This window comes from Saccostrea echinata, unplaced genomic scaffold (genome assembly GCF_033153115.1).
Source record: "Saccostrea echinata isolate AGI-Se365-2 ecotype Australia unplaced genomic scaffold, CSIRO_AGI_Sech_v1 ptg000054l, whole genome shotgun sequence".
NCBI classification, from domain to species: domain Eukaryota; kingdom Metazoa; phylum Mollusca; class Bivalvia; order Ostreida; family Ostreidae; genus Saccostrea; species Saccostrea echinata.
In genome coordinates, this window is record NW_026889803.1 from 36,603,552 (window position 1) to 36,612,421 (window position 8,870).

Here is an 8,870-nt window from a genome sequence, read left to right on the forward strand (position 1 = left end):
CATCAAATTTTTATGCAATTTTGTAAATCGTTTTATGTCTTCTGATTTCAAAATATGTCAAATTGAATTTGTTTCATGGCAAGATTGTTTAGATTGAAACTATTTTCGTTGAATAAAGTAATCGAACTTTAAGAAAATTAGTCCTATCATAGAAAGTTGTGAAACTTCAAACAATAAATTGAGTCCTGACCACATAAATTCGCCTGAAACGAATAATTTAAGCATTCCAAATGTTACCTTAGAAAAGACTTCTAGGTGTAAAAAATGAAGATAACAAACAGTGATCGATGTCAAAAAAAAAAAAAAAAAAGCAAAACGTTTAATTTTTTTTCTTTTTTGTCATAACTTCAAATTGGGCTTCAAACATGTTCAACGGAGGATGAAAAAAAGAGAGACAAAGCATATAAAACTGGAAAAAAAACTGAATACAGAGAGAAATAAGATAAAATCAACAGAAAAGGTGGAGGATCAATGAAAAATTTTGCAAATTGATAATGTTGACTGAATTCTACATTACATGTATTACTTTCCTCCTTCAATTTAAAATTATTCCCAGTATTACCAACAACGTTTCTCAATCTTCCTTGATATTAAGATAAATTTAATGAAAATCATGTCAAAATGTTTGGTATGAATCAAAATCTATCTATATGTTAATGTCATGAAAAGCAGTTCCTATTAACAATTATGTAATTCATGCGACTCGGAATAAATGACGTTCGACTTCATATCTAGCCGTTCGACTTGTGGTCGAATGTGTTCGACTTATGATCTATTTGGTATCTCGGGCTTTTTCCTTTAATAACAATTGTTTCATTCAGTTGCCACAGTAAACAACACGCTAAAATGACGCTTTAGGTACACATTTCGATACATCTCTGGGTTTATGAGACGCATAATGTACCCTGTTGTCAACACTGTCGGTGAATATAGACAAGTAGAGCTTTTTCAAAAAGCTTACCGTCTTTAGCAACAACCTTAAACAGTAAACTGACCTAAACCTATCAGGCCGTATAATTCTTGAAAATTACTGGCCTTTGTATTTCTTCATAAGTTTTTTTTTTTCTGACATAAACCCTACCAAGTGAAAAGTTAACAGATGCTCGACTGTAAACTTCGACTCCGCTTCCGAGATCATTCGGCAAACCTCGGCTGATTCCATCCCCTTTGTGATATGTAGATGAGGTAAGAATCGGCCGAGGTGTTGCCGAGTGCTGCCGCAATTAAGACAGTGAAAAACAAAGGGAAAAAGATACATACAAGCTGTAAAGCTTGCATGCAATAAAGATCAATTCTGTTAACAATGAAAATATATCATTTTTTTTTTGTAATTTCTTTTAAAAAAAACTAGCATGTTATTTCGAATTAATTACTGCAAATTTCCACTGTTCGTTTTGTCATATTTTTTTACGATTGAAAATCTTGAAAAATTGTTAAGTCGTACGAAAATTAGATCATCAGAAAATTATCTCCCTTGCCTTGGATACCATTTCAACCAATGAAATAATTGAAAAATTTTTCATCATGCAATTTCTACCAATCACAAAAGAGAGGAAGTGCATAATCCGAAGACTGTAAAATACTTCAACTCTGTATACCGTCTTCCAAGGAAGACGGTAATAAGCGTTCGACTTGCGATCAGTTTACCCTACATGTATACACCATGTATGGATCTAGAGGGGGGGGGGGGTCGGGGATGGGAAATCCGGATCCCCTGGAATTTGCAGAGTTATTAAAAGTATATATTGAAGCAAATGAAAAAATGACTATGGACCCCCTAGAAAACGTGGACCCCACTATCACCACCACGAAATAGGTTTTTTTTTTCTCGTTTGGGAAATGGATTTTACCACTTTTAGGTTTTGTTTTGTTTGTTTGGTTGGTTTTGTTTGTTTGTTGTTTTTTTTTGGCTTGTCAAGACATTTTCTGGGTTTAGTACGTAATGGAAGGGAATTAATTTTTTTTTTAAAGAAATTTGTGGAAATATTTCTTTGACTGGGTGCGGGGAGCATATATACATATATATATATAACCCCCCCCCCCCCTTGGAAAAAATTCCTGGATCGGCGCCTGTACACAATGTATAAAAATCTCATAGGCCTAATTTACGTGAATATAAACGTAATTTAAGGTCTTTTAGATTTGTATACATTGTATGTAAGGAAGTCTTACCAAAAAAGAAAAAAGAGAAAGAAAAAAAAATGCGATGCCAAAGAGGAATAATACAACAGTCTGCTATCATAGAGGGTACATCAACCAATGACAAAAAAATGTTTCAGGCTGCTCTCATTTTAGGGAAGAAAAACCAAAGTTGAACAAAATCCCTTATTCCAAAGTTCGAAACAGTACACACAACTAGATTCAGCCGGTGGTGTACACAACCGGAGACCATAGATGACCAGCAGCTGTCAATAATACCATCTACTGAATTTGACGATAACGTTTCACTCGCAAAAGGTTGTTGCAAATGAATTTTCCCGATCCCTAGACTTGTAACGATAAAATCAACGAAGAAAAGAAACAACAGATATTCTGTTCTCACTGCGGATGAAATTTTAGGTTAAAAAAAAAAGATAAGCACAGAACTTAAAAGGAAATGGGCGCTAAAAATCAGTGACCATAGCAGAGAGAAGTGCTTCGTATATACATGCACAAACGTAATTGATTCGTTAGACTCAAACTGGTATTTTCCATACAGTTTAAAAAAATAGTTTGATTTTAATGTCTGGTCACACTTGTTTTGTTTTAAATGATGGAATGTATTTATGCGTTCAGAATCGGCTGTGTGTGTTCTCAGTCAAATTAAAATAGATGTTAGCTAACTAACTCCTTGCAAATTAACTATAATCTCTCTCACTCTCTCTCCTTCTGTCACCTTATCCTCGAACTAACCTTCCTTTTCTTAACTGGCATTTTACGATGTTTTTAACTTCCTCTTTAGACTTACTTTTCTACTTAATCAACTCACGCACATGTATATAACAATGTCATTTTTCAAAGTGTAAAACCAGATATATTGTACATAAATTCTAGAGAGCAGAATATATATATATATATATATATATATATATATATATATATATATATATATATATATATATATATATATATATATATATATATATATATATATATATATAAAACTCATTGTACTTTAAAATTTAAACTAATTATACAAAAAGGGGTTACCGGGAGGGTGGAGGATTGTAATCCCCACAGCTAGATTGTGATTGACATACATGCTTTGATGTAGGCCATGATTGAAACTTTAAATTATAACAGAATAAAGTATCATTAAATATGATTTTGACGGAATCCCAATTGTGTTCACATAAAAAAAATAATCAATAAAAAATTAGATACCTTATTCATACGCAAAAGCCTTTTTCGTGAAGGGGGTGGGGTTGGGGATGGCGTTAGACTTTTCTCAAGAACAAGTCAGTTTCATTCACACTAATGACTTTTACCAACTTACGAAGGTCTAGATGTTTCCTCTGATGTGAGGGTTCCAAGGATATCTTTTGGTGACTTCCAGACCCCTAGGAACCGATGTTTCTCCCCCCTTCCCCCACCATTTTTGCCAATATATATTTTATTAGAAAACAAAGCTAATTTACAGCTGTGAGTATGTTTTCCTTGTCAATAATTTCTGTTAACCCCCCCCCCCAACCCCCAAGTGAGAGATCGCTTCCTACGGGCCTGCTCTATTGTATAAAATTAACTGAATTTAAGTAGCCCCGAACCTATCTTCTTTACATCCGCTCATACGTATGTGCATCACGGATATCTTGTATTAAAGTGAACTACAATGTAGTACCCAATTATGTGAGTGTTCGACTCAATATGAAATGTGTCCGATTTCGATGTCTGGAATTTATCAAATCTTAAAGCTATATGAAGTAAATGGTTGTGTGATTCAATTAAAATTATTAGACGACTTTTAAAAAGCTCGTTAACCCATTTTATACAATCTTTTAAATTTATTTTCACACTTTCTTTTTTTCACACTTTCTTTTTTTCGGGGTTGAGGGGTGGTGGTGGTAAAGATATGAATTTTTCAACATTATAAAGGTTCCTCACTAGTGATGAGAAAAACAAATGAACACAAGGCTGCCAGAGTTAGTTCCCTTGGACATACAGTTACCTAATCAAGAAGGATAACTCAATTGATGAAGTATCAGTAATTTAAAAAAGCAGACGTCCGACTGACAGAAAATTACGGAAAGCCGTGTCCAAACGTATGTAAATGTTTTTTTTTTAGTTGACAATAGGCGGACTTTACAAGGGGACATTTTATTCACAGATCTGATGTCCAGTTATAAGCTTGGTTATAGACCTAGATTGGCAAAGACATTGCTGATGTGAAATAAATGAGTTGTTTTTTGTTTGTTTGTTTGTTTTTTTGGTTGTTTTTTTTGGGGGGGGGGATGTGTAAGTTTTTAGAATTCTTTTTTACGGGGTTTCATTTTTTTTCCTTCCTGAAGGGAATTACATCAGAGGAAATTCCGATCGCTAAAATTAGGATCATATTTTAGTCTTGTCGTTTTTCATTGGTTGTCGTCTTGGTGATGACGTCATGATTGCTAGGATGTGTGATGTGTTTTGGATACAGCTCATTGTTTCAGCATCAGTTGTTGAGATAAGACGTGATTTTCGCTGAGCGAAGATTTTCTGAAATATTTGATAACATACAGTCGATACAGTTACAGAAATGAACGGACAAAGCTATAAGAGGGTAATAGACATATATTTATTTGCTTTTGTGAAGAAAAGTTTACGGGTGTCTGTTGCTAAGGCCAAAGGAGGAATCTAAAATATCGAACGTTTGAATTTGAGGCAAAAGACCTTTAAAGCATAGCTAAGGTCATAGGGGCTTGTTTCCAGGATGATATAATTATTTAATTTTTTTTGTGTTTTACTTTGTATGTCTGAATATAAAAAAAAAAAAAACAACAAAAAATCCACGATTATTTTGAGAGTTTGCTGATTAAAAAAGTACATTGTAAGTTTATAAAAACAAACAGCAAATATCAGGGATTTTTTAAAATTCTTATATTCAGACAGACATAATAAACACACAAAACCCTGGAACCCAGCCCCTAATGGCTAAAATTAATTTAAACTTGGTAAATGAACATGAAATTAATAAAGTTTGGAAGAAAGATTGTCTAAGTCCTTGTCGAACTTGCATTTTGCGGCTTTGAGCTCTTTACAACACAGAATTAAAAATTGCACAAGTATCCGATAGTATTTAGATTTGCTTTTATTTTGGCTAATTTAAGAGTAGATCAATATAATCTGAGGAAATGCGGGGTAATCAACATTCACTCAGACCAAAATACTCACTGGTTATTCTTACATTAATACTGTTAAGCAGAAAAAGCTAAACATTCACATGTAAAAACAAAACCATTTATAGTAGCTAAATAATCTTTGGGAATGATTAAAGATTTAAATGTATGTACCAACAAAAGTCTTTCTTATGAAGTAAAACGGAAAGTAGCTACAAGGCAAAGGGGGCTCATCAAATGTCATTAGAGAGTGAGTAATTTGAGTTGTTCCCCTTTGATCATGCAGATAAAAGAAGTGTTCTTCATTGTTTCTCTGGATATTTATTATATATATGATATATTCAAGTATATGTTTTCCATTTCTAAAATCGTTTTTCAAAGCAAAAAATCCATAGTCTGTAACACTAACAGGGACGTAGCATTGTTTTTGAACTAGGAATTTGTTGGGGGGGGGGATAATATGCCTGAAAAAAAATGAAAAGCATAAAAAAACAACCTCGAAAACTTATTGTGAGGGGGCAAAAACAAAAGGAGGATAGGAATTTAGAAGAAAATTCCCATACTAAAGTAAATAGCAAAAGATTAATATTCCTGGACCCCAAAAGGGGGGGGGGGGTCTCGGTACTTTGTGAATGTGTTATTTGATCTGAAATAATAAATCATTTAGTGCGTATTGATGTTGTTGTAGACGTGATCATTATTCTTAAAATTTGTAGAAACAAGTGAAGGACATGTTAACTCTTTTGGAGTCTTTAAAAAAAAAGAATTTATCGTAAAGTGTTTGCGTAAAGTATTTTATTGGAATTCCCCTCCTATCTTTTCATATTTTTACATTTATCTGGGGCTTAATGGGCAACAGCTAGCTATCGGCCCAATGTACCATAGGAATCTCAGGAAAAGGTACAGGAAATGTTTAATTGCCCATTAGATATGTCATTGCAAGTTAGCTTGTCAAATCAGACCAAACCAAAAGGTCCAAACTTATGAATTAGAATTATTACTGTTTAGATTTCTCGTTTCCTTAAGTAGTATTAAAATTTTACACTTGATGGAACAGAATAACTAAAAAAATTATTTTCTGTCATTTTAGAAGAGAGTGGATGTTCAGTATGCCAACCCGGAAGCTGCCTCGAGTATTTACAAGAGGCTGGGAGTGGACATCTTGACCACACCCACCACTTCCGGGAGACTTGAGGAGGTCTCAGTTTTGTTTTATATGTCATATATATTGATGTAAAAAAAAGTAAGTTGATTTAAAATATTAATCTTCTTTAATTTATTTCATTTACAATATTCTTTTCTCTTCTCTCAACTTTCTATTTCTTTTACTGTTTGCATAAGATTTTCAGAATTGTATTTTCCACTTTTTATTGTATTTTTTTTTATTCACTTTTGGCTGATTTGCAAAATATGGATCCTCATACATTTGTTATGTATATAATATTTTTATATAACAGGTTGAGCCACCAAGAAAGCGTTATATTCAAGCTGTCAATCAAGCAGTATTTTATAACATAGGGTCCACTCGTACAGCTGGCAGAGTGGTGCCAAATGGAGTAAGTTACGTGGAATACATGTAATAAAAAGTCTCATCTTTAGGGACTTACTTGAATATATATAGACACAAATGTTCATTAATAAGAATTTAAATTTAAGAAATACACCTATATTTGCATTCTCTTTTCAGGCGGCGAAATCTTTGTTGAGCAATGAACAAATACAACAATTCATTACCTCAACAGTTCTTCCTAATGGTCGCTCAGTCACCAGCACTGAAGCAGTCAACTCTAATGTCACCAATTGTACTGTGTATCCGTCTCAACCAAGGACAAGGATACATCAACAGGTATGTTTATGTTCAGGTTAAGGCATTATTATTTTATAGTTTCTTATGTGCCTTTTTCAGTTACTTTTATTATATCCAAACTGCCGTACATGTAACTGTTGTTATACTCCAAACCAACTGAAGTTTGGGAGGGGGATATCATGTCCGTATGTTCATCGGTGTATCAGTCTGTCTATGCAATCCTGCCTGGGCCATTACTTTTTAATGTAGAAAAATTGTAAGGGTAATAATTTACGCAAGATTGCTTATGATGTAAAGATCTCTCATGACCTTATTAAAGGTCATTTAGGCATTTCAAGGTCACTTGTAGAATGCAAAATTCGTGCCCAGTCCATAATGTCCAATGAAGAAACACTGGAAGTTCATGCTTATACAAAGATTGCTTATGACCTACGAGCGGTCATTTGGTCCAGTTCAAGGTCACTTGTTGTTATCGGCCGCAGCAGCGGCCGATCTATTTGTGGTTGTGTTTGAATGTGCACTTGGGGGAAAATGAGACGTTATTTTTTATTCTTCGTTGGAATAATTCCTTATTGATAACAAACATAAAAGCCTTAAAAATTGCTTAAAACGAAGTATAAATATTTTGTTATAATACTGTATCAATTTGTTTTTCATTTCTCGTCAGATATTTCTTAATTTAATGATTTTACAAAAAAGTTGTTTCATAAACTGCTTCCTAACATGGGCGTGCGTGAGATATTAAACGAAAACGTATTGAGTTTCCGGTTATGAATTACAGGGCTTAAAATAATTAATAAATTGGAATAAGAACTGAATTTTGTTTTGAATTTGTACTACAGTTGCAAGTGACAATGACATTTTTTTCTGCATTTCACATACATATCTATCACATCACTGATCGGCATTATAAAGGTGACAAAAATCCAGGATATCAGCACGTGAAGCTTGTGTCCTTTTTGTCAACATTCAGACAATTCATTCAAAATCAATTATTTCAGATATTTGTTGCATTTGTCCTTGAATCAAATAATCTGATGATAATACATTCCTATCCTTTATTGCAGTCCGATTTTCATATTAATGAATTTATTTTTATTTGAATAAAATATTTAACAATTGATCACTGAAAACTAGTGTAAAAAATGCACAGAAAAGTAAAGCAAGTGTAAAAATGTATCATATACATGTACTTTTTCTACTTGAATTTTTTCTTTGGACTCTTTCTTGTGGAACTGCTTCAAAATGACATATATTTTTGCGGCCGATTTGATACTTTGCATCAATTTAGCTTGTATTATCCTGTTCCAGCCATATTTTGCAATGGAGAAACGTTGAAAGCTCATTTCATACAAAGATTGGTTATGACCCAAGCAAGTTTCCTGACCATGACCCAATCGTTAGGCATGCCATATGGTAGGATTCATTTTTGTACGAATCCGATGTCAACTTCCTCTTTATCCGTGCGTCTGTCCGTACCATACATAACAAATTTTCGTCACAGTTTTTTTCAGCAACTGCTCATCGCAGATGCTGGAATTTTTAGCACACGTACTCCTTGTTTAGTATGCCATATGGTGGGATTCATTTTTGTATTAATCCGATGTTAACTTCCTGTTTATCAGTGCGTCTGTCCGTACCATACATAACAATTTTTCGTTACAGTTTTCTCAGCAACTGCTCATTGCAGATGCTTGAAATTTTAGCACACTCTTTATTAAAGCATGCATGCAATATGATGGTGTTCATTTTAGTATGAATCTGATATCTCT